Genomic DNA, 18563 nt, shown 5'->3' on the forward strand with positions numbered 1-18563 from the left:
AATACAAGGTTAACATAAAAATAAACATCTACACTTCAACAACAGACTACGGAAATTCTCTGTTGCAACTATCAACTGAAGAGGGGGATGATGGCAACGTCCTCTGCCTGACTCTCTCCATCTGATCTGCAATTTCTTCATCCATTAAATAGTCTGAGTATATGTTGTCTAATAACATAAGTTTGGAACGCTCTCCTTCCGGGAGGATGAATAAAGTTTGTCTCCCACAACAGATATCTATCAGCGCACTACATGTTAAGACATTTTCAAGCCTAGAGAAAAAATCTACTACCTCTTGTTTCAATGATAACCAACTGCCCTCTTTGGAATAAAAATGAGCTCGAGTGACATTTTGCATGTGAGCATAGCCAGGGTTAAGCAATTCATTTGGTGTTTCTCCACGAATAATCTTAACAAGCATAACACAATTTGGAGTTTGGTTAAGTTTATTTCATATAACACCTTCCCTCAGAACAATTTTTAAGCAAACAAATAGTTTTTGAGTTTCTTCTATAATAATATCAATTGCATTTTGTAGAGCCAACATTTTTTGAATATTGTTTGACATATTGTTTGAAGTAGAGAGTAATAAGATTGTATGTATGAGATATTAAAATATGAGAGATGTGTAGTGGTAAAGTATTGTTCTATTTATAGATAATTTTCATTTTTTTATGTCGTTGGATGGATATCTCGGTTCTTTGATCTTGGTCGTTGGATAAGATTGTGTGTAAGAGATAAAGATAAGGTTAGGATTGTGTGTAAAGGATAAGGATAAGTTTCAGATTTTGTGTAAGAGATACAGATAAGGTTAGGATTGTGTGTAAAAGATAAGAATAAGTTTCAGATTTTGTGTAAGAGATAAGGATAAAGTTAAGATTGTGTGTAAGAGATGAAGATAAAATTATAAGATTGGATAAGAAAAAAGATAAGATTTTGTCAGATACATTGATAACATACATAAGTTACATTCACTAATAATAATAATAAACAACAATAAAAAATACACAATTAAACTTAACAATTAAAACACATAAGAATTAAAACATAACCAAATTAAAGCATTAAACAATTAGGAACAAACACATACACACAAGTAAATAAACTAAATTCTTTGCTCCAATAACGCGCTGGATTACGTATCACTGCAAATCGAGCTTGTAATACGCCAAAAGCCCGTTCAATATCCTTTCTAACACTTTCTTGTTTAGTTGCAAATAACCTGTCTTTGGGTGTTTGCGGATGTCTTATCGACTGAATGTACGTAGCCCATTTTGGGTAAATACCATCCGTTAAATAATAACCGCAATCATATTGATTGCCATTTACCATATAATTAACGTTTGGCACATACCCATTTAATAAGGCATCAAAAACTGGAGAACGGTTTAAAACATTTAAATCATTTGCCGAACCCGGAGTACCAAAATAGGAATGTCATATCCATAGATCTTGTGAGGCAACCGCTTCCAAAATTACCGTCACACTTGAATTACGCCTTTGAAATTGCCATTTCCAAGCTTTTGGGCAATTCTTCCATTTCCAATGCATACAGTCTATGCTCCCCAACATTCCTGGAAAACCTCTAGATGCTCCGATTTGAAGTAACCTTTGAGTGTCTTCTACGGTTGGAATCCTTAAGTATTCATTTCGAAAGTGAGAAATAACTGCATTAGTAAAATATTCGAAACACTCTCGTGCGGTTAATTCACCAACTCTTAAATACTCGTCAATCCTGTCGGCAGAGTCTCCATACGCAAGCATTCTAATTGCCATAGTGCATTTCTGCAACGAAGTAAAAATGCCCCTACCAGTTGCATCGTGTCCATCTACAAAGTAATCACTAACGGCTTGGACACCATTTACCACTCGCAGAAACAAATGTCTACGCATTCAAAATCTGCGTCGAAACATCTCATTTGTGTACACCGGGTTAGCAGCGAAGTAGTCGTTGGTGACCATCTTCCCGATTCCTCTCAATATACCTTCTTTTTCGTCGAGGTCGTCTTCGAGGAATTTGAGATGGTTGATTTAGTGATTGTAGAACTTGATTAAATAAAATGTCTCTCCTTTGTCTAAATTCTTCCGAGCGTTTTTCAAAACGTTCGTCCGAGGAATAATTAAACAAGGAGGAACTAAAATCATCCATATTATTAAAATTATTTGGATCCATATTATTAAAATTATTTGGATCCATATTATTAAAATTATTTGGATCCATATTATTAAAATTATAAGGATCCATATTATTAAAATTATTAGGATCCATATTTAAATGCTAACTGTATGGAGATTAGAAAGATAAAGAGATAAATAGAAATATGAGAATATATGTAGAGAAATTAATATGAGAGATGAGTAATAAGTACCCATAGTTTCGCCATCAAGAGAGATGGGTGTAGAGTACTCTTCACCCTCAAGGCGTACTCTTTTCCCGCTAATATTACTTCCATCGTTACCATCAACTCCACTTGGAGTATTCTCATAACTCACATTAGCGTATGGAGAAATTGCTATTTTCCATTTTTCATATTGTTTCAGTATGTTCCACGCATGCTCCAAAGCGAATTTACCTAGTTTGTATAATTCTCTAGCCTCAGCGATAACATCGTCTTCATTCATCCCACTCCTCTTCCTCCGGGTGGCTAATTCCATGCATCCACTCCATTTCAAGACTTAGGTTGAGCTTCTTTGAAATCGGCCATCAAGCATAGCACGAGTTCGTTTCTTCAAGTCACCGGGTCTGGCTTCTTGGGCCTCATCGTAGAATAACTTAACCCTTTTCCAAAGTGCTTCCTTTGCTTGGTCCGTGCCAACTATGAGGTCTTCTGAAACCCTCATGAATGACGAAATTAGGGCTTCATCTTCTGCTTTTGGCCAAGAACTAGATCTAACGGTATTCGAAGTGGGTGTTGAATCATTCCCCGTATCAACTTCCACTTCATTATCATTTGAAATGTGGATAGTTGGGAGAGTTTGGGATGGATCTCTTGCTTGACGAACGGGTTGCGAATATGAGGAAAATGATGTAGCAATAGGCCTAATTGGTTGAGAATAAGTACAATTAGGATTAGAACTATGATAATGAATGAGGTGGTTGCATTTCAGAAGGATGATAATTATTAGTATAATTAATATTAGGATTCATATTAGGGGAATTCATATTATTATTCATATTAGGAGGATTCATATTATTATTCATATTAGGATTCATATATGTAGGATTTATATTATTATTAAAATTTGGATTCATATTGTTATGATTATTATTATAAGGATTCACATTGAAAGTAAATAATATTTGAAAAGATTAAGTAGAGAAAAATAGAAGAAGAAATGTGAGAAAATATTTTGATATTTAGGCTCATTTTATAGAGGGTCAAAAATTATAAATTATGATTATTTTATTTTTTGTAAAAAAAAAAATTAATTAAAATTAATTACACTCAAAATTACCGTTGCATGTATCCGTTGTGAGTAAAAAAAAAAAGAGCTGTTGAGGATGGCTCTCTACACTCCACGTGCCATGCTCTTATTCAACTCCAACAACCCCACTTATCGTATTGTTATTTTTTATTCTATTTGTGGGCCACCAATGGCTCTTCACTATTTCTCGTACAGGCGAAATTTTTCGCACAACCTCTCTCCTCTTTTGCATTTTTTTAATCATTTTAATTGTCACTTCAATTCTCACATTTTTGGTGAAAATGCATGAGAACCCCAATGTAGATGGTCTAACTCAGTAACTCCTATCCACAAGTCACCCATTTCTGTTTACTCTATCATCTCCTCTTACCTTCTTCAGTAAGGTAAAATTCTCCTCTTTTTCTTGTCCACAAAATTAATTAATTAGTTAATTAATTAAATTAATTAAATTAATTAACTAATTAATTAGAGAGAAGAGCAAGTGTTGGTTACCTTTGTTCACACAGGCTTACCGGCATTGTTTCTTTCCCTCCATATAATAATAACTTTAATTAATCAACTCTCTTACTAATTTAATCCTATTTATTATTATGTAACCTGGAGAATATTCTTGTAGCTTCACATTTTTCTCGCTTTTAAATGACTAGTTTCTATCAATCCGTCTTGCTTGTGACGGAGATACCCGTCGCAAGCTTGCGACGGGTCGGATAGTGCCGTTTAACTGCTAAATGGGTTGACAACCCGTACTGTGCGCAAATAGTAAATGCTGACTATTACTGTTTGTGAAGGGAATGTTGGCATTAAACAAATAATAAAGCCCCCCGTTCCCAATGTAACTCATTTACCACAAAAACTGTATTGTTAACCTAATCTCTCTAAAACTCTTTCACATTCCTCCGTATCATCTTCTCTCCTCCTCTCTCCCCATTCAAAATTCTCTTAAAAAATCTTTCATATGCCTCATTCTCTTTCCGATCCTTCATAATCAGCCAACAAATTACAAAACATTATCAAGAAGGATGGTAACAAAACGACAACCACTTAAGAAAAACACAAGATCCGCAAGGGGCGGGTGATGATGTCGGTGGAGGTATGTATTTCCATTGATTTTGTTTTTATTTCTTTGCTTAATGGTTTTGATTATAGTTCCGTGGTTTTGTAATGGAGACATGCAAATGATCCATGTGGACAGATTGTTTGATTATGGTGGTTTTGTTATATGTAATTTGTTTTTTATCTTGTAGTTTTCTGATTGTTTGTCATTGTTGTTTTTGTTGTTATTTTGTGTATACAATGACAACATAGCAGGATACATCATCGATTTTCATGTCGGAGTCGGTGTTTTCATTGATTTTTTTCATAGATTTTCATGTCGGAGACGGTTTTTTGATTTCATTGATTTTTTAAAGATTATGTTTTAATAATGGACACATGCACATTTATTTGGTTGTCGTATTTTGATTTTTTGTGTTAAATAGGTTTATTCATTTTTGTGTTGTTAGATGCTGAGAAAGTGATGTCGTAATAATCTGGTGAAAAATGTAGGTAGGTAACATAGTTTGATAAAATAGGTACTTGTTCTATATTTGGGCAATGCGTTATTTGTAACTATTTTAGACTTCATTGTTGTATAATTGAAATGGTCACAAACTGACTTAAAATGTTTACAGTTTTTGTATGTTTCATTTTTAAATTGTCGTATTTTGATGTTGTTAAATTGGTTTATTCATTTTGGTGTTGGTAGCTGCTGAGAAAGTTGGATGCGTTAATCGAAGTTGAGATGGTGAAGCCGCCGTCTTTTGACCTGGGGCTTGATGATATTGGTGTTCCAAATGAGGAGGCAGGCGATCCGTAGGTCAGCCAGACCAATACCTGCACCAGGGGGAAAAGGACCACTGTCAAGAAACCGTAGACCTGTAAATGTTATGTTTATTTGGGACTTGGTGTATTGCCTTTTTTTGGACATCTTTTATGGCCTTATTTTGAACATGATTTGTGATCTGTAAACTTATGTCTCACTTTGGACGTCGATTATGTATTTAGGACATGTTTTATTAAGTTTATGTTGGTCACGTTCATTGTATTTTGGGCATGTATTTTTGAACAATTGTCACCACACTTTGTCAATATTTAACCTGCTATGGAAGGGTGACAATTTCTTTAAGAATGTGAATATTAGTTAACAAATTATTTATGGTAATTCAAAAATGTAAACATAGTAGGCATTTATATTGGTAATTACAAATATAATGTTAACATGTTTGAAAAAAATTTATATATTCATTTATTATGTTAGCCAAAATGTTGTTCACATTTTTATCAATAATGTTTACATGTTTGAAAAAATCTGTTCACATTTTTATCAATAATGTTTACATATTTCAAAAAAAATTACATGTTTGAAAAAATTTGTTCACATTTTTATAAATAATGTTTACCAAATTGTAAATGCTAACATATTGTTCACGAATGGCAACATGTTCATTTTTCACATATTCATTTATGTTAGCAAATTATTTATGGTAGTAAACTGATAATGCAACCTGCTGTGGAATTGTAGCATTATGTTAAAAAAATGTGAACATAAAGGACATATATATTGGTAAATGGTAATTAAAAATTGTCTCTCTTATCACGGGTTTGAAAAAAGTTGTTCACTGATATGTGATTAGTTTACGCCTTTTTACTTCTCGTTCCCCATGCGTTTCTACCTCTTTAGCACGGTTTTAGCTCTCTTTCGCTCATATTTTGCCCTTTTATTCCACGTGCCGCTATATTACGGCTCCCCTTGATCTTTTGCAGGGAATTAGCCTTGAAAAAGGGAAGTCGGAATGAAACCCGAGTGAAGGGCCAACCCGTGTTAGCTTGAGAAGAAAGAGAAGGGAAGGATTCTGAGAAGAGTATATCTAATAGTACTCCCCACAATGCCAAGGAAATGGAGGAAAAATGCTGAAGGCTGTGTTCTGCCGATAGGCCGGCAGTCGGTCCACCGGTAGAACACAGCAGCTAGAGTTGAATTGGAATTAGAGGAGAAAAATAAGTTTGGCCTCGCTACCGGTAGGCGAACCGGTAGCCGGTCCATCGGTAGAACACAACATTATGAAGGATTTGAAGACTATGAAGACAGTGTTCTGCTGGCAGGCCGGCAGCCGGTCCACCGGCAGAACACACTTGCCAGCTATTTCCAAACTTCAAGTTTATTTGACCTCGCTGCCGGTAGGCGAACCGGCAGCCGGTCCACCGGCAGAACGCAACAGCTGACGGATTTTGGGCTTTTCTCCTCTTTTCTTCTTAATCTTATGAAAGACTATAAATGCCCCCTTCCTTAACCATTTGTACACACAACCCTAGATCTAAATTAATTTTCTCTTCCAAGTTTGAACCTTGTTAATTACATTGCTAATCTTTCTTTAATTAGAACAAGTTCTTCAATTATTTAGTAGTAGAAATTGGGTTGTAAGAAGATTGAAGGTTCCTCCTTCCTTATTGTTCAATCAAATTCCTTTGTTGCTATTGAGTTGGTATTATTTCTCTTCCTAATTTCATTAGTTTACATTTGCTTTTCCATTAAGTTTTGTTTAATTGTTTATGTTAAATTTCCATACTTGTTGTTTGATTGTTGTTATTTTATCTTTTGTTCATCTTTCTTTTGTTCATCTTTGTTATTTACACCCAAAGATTGAGTCTTTGATTTCCTTGTGCTAAAGATTGAATCTTTGAGTAGGTTATGTTAAAGGTTGTGTCTTTTAGTTTAATCATCCTCATTATTAGACTAAATTATCTTTCTTCATAATTATTGTTGGATTATTGCATGTTTAGAAGTAGAATTCATTCTCCCATTATGTTTATGCTTAAAGACTCCATCTTTATTGTTTCTCTTGCCTTTAGAAACATGATTAGTGAGTAGTCTTCTACTAGGACTCGGTTTGACCCGACATGAGTAATTTCACTAATTGGTTCTCATAAAGGCTACTTGTTTGGGGAAATTGGTGAGGGTAGTTTAGAGGAATGACATGGTTTATGGATCAATTTTGGGTAGCGTCGATTTGTGACCCTTGTCCACCAACGAGAGTTGGTTAGGTTGTAAATTGGATACCCGGAAATTGGTCTTATCACTAACCTAGGTTGAGACCGAAAGGGAGAACTAAGGGAGGATACCTCTAGGCTAGCGTTTGAAATCGACCTCCGAGAGGAGGAGTGGGATGACCCGGAATACGATGGGAGCTTAATGACCTTGACCAAATTCTTGACCACCTCGGAAAAATCCATGTTTTTGGGGTTGTTGGGTGTTGAGTTGGGGATTCCGACCTTCGAACCCGAGAGGGGGGTTGGTGGGTAGTGCTAGTGCCCTACTTCGAACCCGAGAGGGGGGTCTTAGGCGAATTAGAGCCATCTCCTCCTTGCCCGTCTACCTAAACGATTAGCCTAGAGAATCAATGTGTGGAATTATGAATTGTCGTGGGAGAACCGAGTTCTAGGCCTTTTAATTCCTTGAATTACAACTTATCCTCGTCTTGCTCATTTATCTTTCTTTAGTTTGGTTTGCATTTTATTTTGTTTAAGGTAGAATTGGTATAACAACTTCATTTTATATTGTCGGCTTAGCTAAACAAAAGGATTAGAACGATTAGTTGTCTACCAACTCCTTGTGGGATCGACCCTCAATTTTGCATAACGATAAATCGTGCACTTGCGAGGTATACCTTGATACCATCATTCACATTTTTATCAAAAATGTTACCAAATTATGAATGTTAACATATTGTTCAAGAATGACAACATGACTTGTAAAGTTCAATGGTTTCCTACTATCATTCTCATGTTACCAAATTATAAATGCTAACATATTCTCAACTCGTCTACTACCATTCCCATGATTTCCTTCACATGAGCATACAAAGTATCTCTCGACTTTGGGGGTGCCAGACCCGTTCACTCTGCGAGAAGTTGCTTTCCTAATGCTGAAACAAAGTGAGGACATTAATAATGATCAATTAAATTAAATTATATCCACAAGTAGTAACAAAGTGTCCAAGTAAAAATTTCAACTATAATCAACAAAAAATGAACAACAAACCGTAAAATGACCCAAATAACAATACATAATTTGAAATCAAAAGTTGAATATTGAAATTTAAAATACCTTAGTTGGGCTCAACACTTGCATGCATCGTCTTTTAATGCTGAAACCAACAACCTACGTAAGTTTACAGGGTGACATTAGGCCTAAAAGTTGAGACATTGATGAGATAACCAACAACATGTGCATTTACATAATTTGTCGTACTTATAAACATCTAATTACAGAGTCACATTAGGACAAAAAGTAGACACATTTATTAGATATGCAACATGTGCCTTCAAATAATCTAACCTACTATAATTGACAGAGAGACATTATGTAGAAAAGTGTAAACATTAACTACATATACAACACGTGCCTTTACATATTTTGTTGTATTTTAGTTGACAGGGTGACATTAAGACTAAAAGTAGAGACATTTATGTGATACACGATAACACGAGCCTTAATTAAAATAATCTAGAACTAAAATAGTTGACAGGGGTGACATTAACACAAAAAATATAAACAGCCACTATATTCAAACATTGAGACGTATATTCAAACATATATACTACACTCAAAACCTATACACTAATATTCAAGTTAACAATCATCAAACTTTATACTCCATGAGATGACAACATCAATAACAACATGTACATATACAACAACATATGTTTTGTAATGATATGTTGTACTGCAGTTTTGACGTGCTGACATTAGCTGGCAAAGTGTAGACATTAATTACTTTATACAATAACATGTACCTTTATTAGTTACTGCCTTTTTATAATTTCTGACTCAAATAATTTACAAGATGACATTCACACAAAAGATATACACATTTACACACGTTGTTCTCATCTTCAAACATGTATGCTACGATGAAAGACCTATACAACAATATTCAAGGAAACATTCATCACAGTTCATGTTCTATGAGAAGAGAGTAAAATATGATTTTATTAAGAACATTCAACATAACCGTGTTTAGAAGTCGAAATTTTATTATTGGATTTACCCTAATAATTATAATGATAATAAGCTATAAGTTTTCAACAGCATAAACATCGTAATAATACATACCTTTACTCTTATCCGTCAACCCTTGATGAATTATGACATCATCGTCATCTTCGTCTTCCATTGTACCGTCGATTAGGGCTAAATCGATTAGGGCACCGTCAAGTATGCATCTGTCGGCCATTTATTTTTTTCCGCACAAAATTATAGATATTAATACTATAAATTGAGAACAATTTGTAAGATGAATATAAGATTTTGGAAAATAGAGAGGGAAGAAATGGAATTTTCAATTTTATGCAAGGATGAGAGAAAGCAAGAGCGACAATGAACCAGATGAAGGACGGAGGGCATTAAATGGTGGCATGTTTATTGCCAATTATTAGAATTAAATATGTGGGTTTAGTATTATTAGATATACAAAAATCTCAATTGTACATCACTCTCATTAATGCATGCAGGGAAATGTCGGCTCCATGTTTAGCTGACCCGGGTAGCAAATGGGATGTATTTGGCTCGTCGCAAGCTTGCGACGGGTAAAGCCGTCGCAAATGAGAATTTTCAACACTTGACTAACATCGAAAAGGAAAGAGGAACCAACAATTAAACTAAACTAAGAGGGAGTATTTGTTTATGGACAAATATTTTATTTTTGTTAGTTGGATGTTCATCATCGTTATGTGAAAATCTGAATTGTTTAGCTTGTTGTTAACGCTCTTATTTCTCACCGGACACTATTCAAATGACTTAGAGTATTCACTACAAGCATCTCCCTTGGCATTAGCAAGTAAACTCACTATCACAACAATCTGAATTTGTGTGACTAAGCTTGCCTCCTGTTGTTCATTCTCTTCCTTTGAATGATTGACACCATGATTCGACTAGATATTTACCCGATCTGTTTGCCTGTTCTATTTACAAGTCTGGTATGTACTGTATGAGTTAAGTGCTCACCACAGTTTATCTTGAAAAGAATATATGTCTGTGTGATGTAAATGAAAACAAATGAACTCATTCTACCGTTTCTTTAGGAAGCTCAATGCTCCCCAATTAGTATTTGCCTTGATTTCCTCATTTTCTCTATTCTCTTATCTCACTAGCAGAAAATGGTACGGGGTCATGCTACTCAACTGAAGTATGATAAGATACCTTCCACCATAGAGGAAGTAAGTGTGACTCCTTAATATTTCGTTTATGATCATTGCTATTTATGTTTTCTTTGCAACTGTCTCTTGGCTATTGTTTTGGTTGAAATAATTTTAAGTTACTTTTATCTCTATATTAGATTAATTAATTTTCGGGGTTTAGGGTAGCGGCTGCTACCCCATGCTACTATGGTAGCTACGCCACTGATTTGGGCAAAAGCTACTTCCTAAGAAATCACATTACCCATTACTTTAATATACATATATACATTAAATACATGCACCTAATACATGGAAAACCTCTTAAATCCTAAAATATTGTTATTCATATGTAATACTAATCAACGTTACATATATGATATATCCATCTTAACATTACAACGGGTCATATATCGTCATACTTGTACAAGTAAGACAAACATGTTACTTTTCCCTATGCATGTTGCTTTGTCTTATACATATTATTACTTGACTCGTTTTAAGTTTAAGACGGACATACCCGTTTTAAGTTTAAGATGTATGTACCCGTCTTAAATAAGAATCTTTATTAGTTTAAAGCCACCCTATAAATACAATGTTTAGACTCATTTAGTTGATTACCTTTCAAATAACATTCTATATTTCGAGTGATCTTTCTTAAGACGGATATACCCGTTTTAAGCTTAAAACAGATATATCCGTTTTAAGTTTAAAACGGACATACCCGTCTTAAATAAAAATCTACATTACTTTAGAGCTTCCCTATAATGCAAAGTTTTAGACTCATTTAAGTGATGACCTTTGAAATAACATTCTAGATGTCGAGTAGGTCTTTCTTCAGACGCGTATACCCGTTTTAAGTTTAAGCCATATATACCCGTCTTGAATAAGAATCCGTATTAGTTTAAAGCTCCCTATAAATGCTAAGTTTAGACTCATTTAACTGATGAACTTTCAAATAACATTCTACATTTCGAATATGTATTTTTAAAGACGGATATATCTGTAAAAAAAATAAAACGGGTTAATTAGCACCCTCTTACTTAGATGGGACAACCACATATTGCTAATCTCAGTGACTAATGTATTTTATTTTCGGTTTATATGTAATACTTGTCTCATCTTGATATACTCGTCTTAAATGAAAACGTGTGCTAAATTTCTAGATGTATTTACACATCAGTGGAAAAATAAGGCCCATAAACACAGCCCATAATGCAACCCATGTAAAAACACAATATAATAAACCAAACCCAAACAAATTATTAACCTCCATATATTAGAAGCCGACCTTAATAGGAATATTTATAATAGTTGGGCTTCAATCTTAAGGTTTTGGTTGAGATGGTTCATCTATCATGGTATCAGAGCCAGTGTGACCTCAAAACTCCTAAAAAACTCGAAGTGGATTTGAGTGAAGAAGCGTAATAAGAATATTTATAATAGTTGGGTCTCAACCATCACCTTAAGGTTTTGGTTGAATTGGTTCATCTATCAGACCTCGTGCATTTGATCTCACACTTTAAATCACAGCTCCTACCTCTTATTTGCTCAAGTCTCATCCCCATACATGCAATGTCAAGCTTTTTCCTCATCTTGGGACTTTGCACCTCATTTGTACCCAAAAAAAAAAAAAAAAAAAAAAAAAAAAACTTTTCCTCATCACATGATCAATCTCTTGTAGATTCTAACTTTAAAATTATGTGGCCTTTTTATTTGTTGGTGTATGATTTAGTATTATAGGCATGTGGTTTGTTATCTAGACCTATAATTTTCAACTCTTTTTTCTTTTTTTACAAACGGTTTTTCTATCCTATGCCCACTAGGCATAGGATAAGAAGCAAAAATAGGAAAGTATTAAATGTATTTTTTGTGAAGAAAATTAAAAGTGATGAGATATTACAATTTCCCATGAAAATATCATTTAATACTTTCTATTTTTGGTTTATTATCCTATGCCTAGTGGGCATAGGATAGAAAAACCCTTTTACAAATCCTCATTTTCTTGAGTATTTCGATTCTTTTCATCATTAAATACTTTGAATATGTGTCATTAATGTGCTAATATCACTGGATTGTTATTTTTCGGAAAGAATCATTCTATATTATTCCTCATTTTATTACTATTTTTCATAATTTGTACTCATTTTTTCGTCTATCCCTAATTTTGAACTCTTTTTTCTTTTTTTTTTTACAAATCCTCATTTTCTTGAGTATTTCAATTCTTTTCATCATTAAATACTTTGAATATGTGTCGTTAATGTGCTAATATCACTGGGTTGTTATTTTTCTGAAAGAATCATCCTATATTATTCCCCATTTTATTACTATTTTTCATAATTTGTACTCATTTTTTCGTCTATCCCTAATTTTTTGAAGATTAGTTCCAACTTTCTACCATTTTTTTTTTACATTTTAATGAGTATAACTATGTAGATTTTTAATTTTTGGAGTAGTGTTGATGTGAAATGATTTTTTCCTAATACATCATAAAAATACTCATTAGTCTTTAATATGATTTTCTTCATTTTTTTTTTAATTATTGCCCGATTTTTTTATTTTCATGATTTTAAACATTTTATAAATCTCACAACAACATTAGAGCATTAATCCCAAAATGATTTGTGGTCGACTGCCATGAATCATCCTTTAGAACCGTTTCTGGGTGAATGCACACATCAATATGCGAATAAAAAAGGGAAAAATGAAAAACAAAATGGAGAGCGAAAATGTAATACAAAGTTAAGTTAATATATAAGAAAAGTCCTTCATTAACTTATTAACCATTGAGTCACTTGTGTTTATTGTTCATATATGTACTATAAAATAATATAACTTATTATACGAGATCTTATTTATCATTAATTATAAGTACATTTATTTTAAATTCAAAATAAAATATTATTTATCAGATTACAAAATTACCCCGGGTCAATTACTTTTCATTTTTACTTTATACATCATAAAATACTCTTGAATATTTTCTCATTAAAGAAATATTTATCTTCTATATTAAATATAATATTTGTTTATAGTAGATTTAGTTTGAGGAAATTCTTTCCTTTATCATTCACTATATATCACAGCTAGTGCATCAATTAGGGTAGATTAAGCTTGTAAATTCTCTTGTATAAATAGTGCTAATGTATTAATGTAATTTATGCAATTGCTAATTAATATTATGAAACATTTCCCACAACTCTCTCTATTCTATCAAATATTTCCAACATAGTTGTTGTAATCGACTAACCAAACTGGTCTAATTTCTTATCTGTAGAGATTTACCTAGTCATCCTATTTTGGTGCAACCGTAGCTAAGGTTTAGGGAGTTAGCTTCACTGTATTATGTATATAAGCCTTGCTGAACAATTAAAGAGATCAACACATTAAGTTCTCTCATGGTATCGAGCTAAACATCATGCTCTCGAACTCGCTGCCTTCATCATCTTCCTCCGGCCTCACGCCACGAACTTAATTTACTTAGTCGTGTTATTGTCATGCTGCTGCTTATAAGTTCAGAGATTTTTTTCTTTTTCGTGCAAAAGAGAAGTCTTATTTTATTTTTCCCTATTTATCATATACTGACCCTGACTTTGTTCATGTTTCAGAAATATTTAGTGAATAACATACAGGAGGTTGAATTCAATATTATTTCCATAAAGAAAGAGGGCCCATTTTCAAGTGCGATGTAGGTGACGCTTCCTTTAACAGAAAGCCTTTCATCGGAATAGAGTGTTCTACCAGAGATGAAGTTGATGGTTGTTTTAACAAATTAGAAGAGAATGATTATGATTTTGCCCCTATAATTGCTTATGATCGTGGAGATAAAATTCTTTTATTAGGAGAAGATGTTGGGATGAAGTTTGATGAATGGGTTACAAAAGACTCGACAAATGTGTTTATTCCAGATGGTAGTGAATTTACGAATTTGGGACTAACCATTGGAAAACGAATTTTTGAGATCGTAACCAAAAATCATCAAAAAGGAAAGTTTTTAGGCAATATAAAGGAAGGGATGTATATTAATGATGATTTCAAAGTTACTTTGATTCCATGCCCGGAAATCACCAACAATATATCAGGTGATCATTACTCTGTATTATATTATAACTAGTTTTATTACCCGTGAAATTAACGGGTCTAGCTATGTTGGGGCGTTAGATTGTTAATGTGTTATGCAAACTCATGTTTGCGATCGCACTGAATACTGAGGACAAAAAAGCCTTGTAAGAAAAAAAATCTATTAATCAATACGTATATTTGTATAATGCCACTAATATTGCTACATTTATTAGTGTTTTACCACGATTATTGTTATTATTGTTGTTGTCTTTGATTTTTTTAAGTCTTTTTTTATTAAACTCCCTCCATTTCAGTCATTTATTTTATTTTATTGTTCTTTCATTAAAAACAGTTGAGCTACATAATTAATTCAACCAAAAATCATTTTTCAAAATAGAAATTTTTATATTTTTATTTGCGAACTACTCCCTCATATTCTCTAACATCTTCCACATTTTCTACAACGACCAATTTACTAATATCTTCCAATTTCCTTATTAGTCTATAATTTGTGATTCTTAGGACTTATGACCCCATATTTTATCTTACTTTCCATTTCCTCCATTTTCCACCACAAATCTCAATTCTCTTAAAAACTACTCAAAAAACAATGTGAAACATAATAGTGAATATGAGAGAGTATAATTCAAGGTAGATTAATCGGTCAACATTGTGTTGAAAGAATATGGTACGGATTATAAACGTTGACAGAATAAATATTATTTTATCCGTAAAATTTATTCTAACAATAAAATTTCAAAATTTATTTAGTATTTATTTTGATGTTTAGCGATTGTTTAATTAGTTTGAAAATTAAAAGCCAATTTTAATGATTGTGTTTAATCCTATAAACTCTTACAACAATTTTTTTTTTTGCTAAAATAAAATAAAATAAATGCATTACGATGTGGTTTGCAAAAATTCTGTCAAATGGAATGTGATGCTTTATCATGTCTTTTTTTTTTTAGTATATATTAGTTTAATTTCTTGAGAAAATCACGTAAATTATTTTTTACTGCTTTTGTAATAGCTTGATATTCACATAATTATGTTAAGTTTTTTTGTGTGTGTGTTATTGTAACCTATTATTCTTTTATTCTTATTTTGGCTTTTGTTACGGAATTATATAAATTTTGCTCAATGACTGAATTATATTTTTCTTAGTCCAACTCTATCAAAATGATAATAAGAAGTGTTAATCATAGATATATACTTATTTTTATTTTTTCTGTACGTTTGGAAATAACAATGATATTTTATAAAGTTAATTATTATTTTCCCTCATTTTCTATTAACCGTTGTAACGTTTAATCAAGTAAAACAATTTAAATGAGAAGGGTGTAATAGACAAAGCAACATCAATACTCATGCAACCTTCTTACATTAAAATTAAAAGGTATACTATTTCTACAAAGAAAGTATAAATTTATTTTTAAGTCACTTGATAAAAAACATAAAGAATACTATATTTACACTAAATTTGCTTTGGTTGATGCATTTGTAATATGTTGTTGATATCAGTCTCAATAAATTAAATACACATTAACAGTTACGAATATATTAAAAATATCCCAAAACATCCATTGCTATTAAAAATGTGAGACTAAAAAAATTTATACAATTTGATCAAGTTAGGGTTTTATTCAACAAAGTTGGACCTCCATTCGGCATAATGGATAATTATATTTGATTATCGACAATCTCAAGTATCTTCAACAACATTCGATAACGGCAATAGCGAAGTATACAATATAAATACGTGTCATGTTATTCTCTTTTTTATTCTAATTCCCTTTTATCTCTTAATTTCTCATCCATTAATTTGATTCCAACTCACCACAAAGCAAAAATATGATTTTTTTTTTTGAAAAATCATAAAATATATAGGTGAAAATAGACAACCTTTTATGTTATTTTTTTTTTCTAGGAATGTGTTAGAGTTCTTATCAATTGATCATCTTTTTAGGCAAAATTTTATCGAATTGATCTCATAATTATAGAATATGAAAAGTTTGGCATTAAGTAGAGATATTGTAGTTATGAAGTGAAGTAATGCGTGGAAGATGATGGTTTACATAATGTGGAAAATCAGTATATTAATTGCTACTTTGCCTTTTCATGTTTTTTTTTACTTTTTTTATTATCTTTTTTAGGTAAAGCTAATTTTGTTACCCGTGAAAATCACGGGTTATCTCTAGGAAAATTAAAAATTTAGATAGTTGATTTTTTTGGTGAATATCAAATGAAATCGGAATTTATTTCATCATTGATCATATGCCTATTCTTTAATTTTGATCATCAACTAATAAAGATTCATAAATTTTAGAATTTGATTATGTACGAATTATAAAACTTAAAACCAAACTAAAATATTGAAATTGTTAGTTGTATAAAAAATAAATTTACCTGTGGAGTATGCATGAGCATGGCATCAAGAGTTAGCCACTAACCATACGACTTCATCACAAGGTCTTCCTTTCGTATTGCCTACAAAACAAAAGTATAACAAAAAATAATACACAAATTAGTATTTCGTCATTCCAAATTCAAGTTAAAGAAAATACTGCAAATTTTTACCATCCACAAATGATTGTTTTGGAGGAAAACAAATGAGACGTTCTTAAATAGGAGAGGCTAAATAATGTTAATTTGGAAGTTAAATAATGGACACTAAAATTAGTGTTCACAAACTTTAAATGACATAAATATTAATTAGGAAAAATACAAAAGCATTCAAAGGGTTGTATATAGTGGGTTGCTTTCTACAATCTTTATGGTGGTAGGAATTATTGCAAAATTAGTATGAGAGTTAAATGGAGTAACGGTTAGGGTAGGGTAGGGAATTAGAAGAGACTTGTGAGAAAATTCGACGATGCCTTTAAGAAAATCATTGGACTTATGTGAAAATTATCGTGGGTTGAACTTAAATAATGGTTGAATATAAAATGTCATAATTTTACGTTTAAGAATATTATTAAGCTCATTTATTTTTCTTTTCAAGTTTGTGTAATTTTAAATTAATAAATAAATGTGAAACTTTTATTAGCTATATTACTATGAAAAATGTTAATCGATTCATTAACATTTCTTTTTATTGTAAAATGGGAATTTTAATTGTAAATTAAGAAATTTTGATGTGAATTTTGGTAAGTTACATATTTTTTTTTGGAATTTTTTAATTCAACCATGAAATATAGTTTGTAATTTGGAAGTTCATGAGTAATAGTTATTAAATGGAGGATTAGTGAATGAAAACTATTATATGTTTAATAGCCATTATAAACTATTGCTTCCCATCTTTTAATTTGCCTTTTCATTTATTTTTGAGTTATGAGTATTATTAAATAAGATAATTCATTAGTGAGAAGCTCAAGAGGTAAAACAAATAGGAAAAAATGTTAATAAAAATTACTATTATTATTATTGATCGTAAATAGTGGTTGAAATAAAATGTCATACCTTTACTTTTAAGAATATTATTAAACTTCACAATTATTTTAGTTTTAGTTAAAAGGAATTGTATAACGATCTTAAATAAATAGATGTAGGTGTAAATTTTAAGTGGTACAATTTCAGGAAATTTAAGTTTAACTTTTTACCAAAAAAAAAAATTACAACATTTTCAACCAATCTAAAATAACATGTGGAATAAAATTAAATGGTATAAGTAGCATTTTAACTATATAGTATAGATGTCTGCGTGGAGAATAGTTGGGTAAACGTGTGTCAATCTTAACCAAGGTGGCAATGTGAATGTCTATGTGGCTTTTCCACATCCTACGTGGCTTTGTCTAGTTGGCATTTTTAGGATGCCTTTTAATAGTATTTTATAGATTATAATAATTAGCGTAAAGAGTATGATT

The 18563-nt window shown here is 31.9% G+C and overlaps 1 long non-coding RNA gene and 1 pseudogene across 1 annotated transcript; one reads left to right on the top strand and one right to left on the bottom strand.

Moving 5' to 3' along the window:
- Positions 1–1056: 1056 nt before the first annotated feature.
- On the bottom strand, positions 1057–2655 carry LOC141608565 (uncharacterized; annotated as a pseudogene).
- Positions 2656–4268: 1613 nt separating this feature from the next.
- LOC141609367 (uncharacterized) lies at positions 4269–5587 on the top strand. The gene is made up of 2 exons (XR_012527383.1): positions 4269–4516; positions 5171–5587. It is a non-coding gene; the product is annotated as an uncharacterized LOC141609367 (long non-coding RNA).
- Positions 5588–18563: the final 12976 nt, after the last annotated feature.

The sequence above is a fragment of the Silene latifolia genome, chromosome 10, assembly GCF_048544455.1.
Source record: "Silene latifolia isolate original U9 population chromosome 10, ASM4854445v1, whole genome shotgun sequence".
NCBI classification, from domain to species: Eukaryota; Viridiplantae; Streptophyta; class Magnoliopsida; order Caryophyllales; family Caryophyllaceae; genus Silene; species Silene latifolia.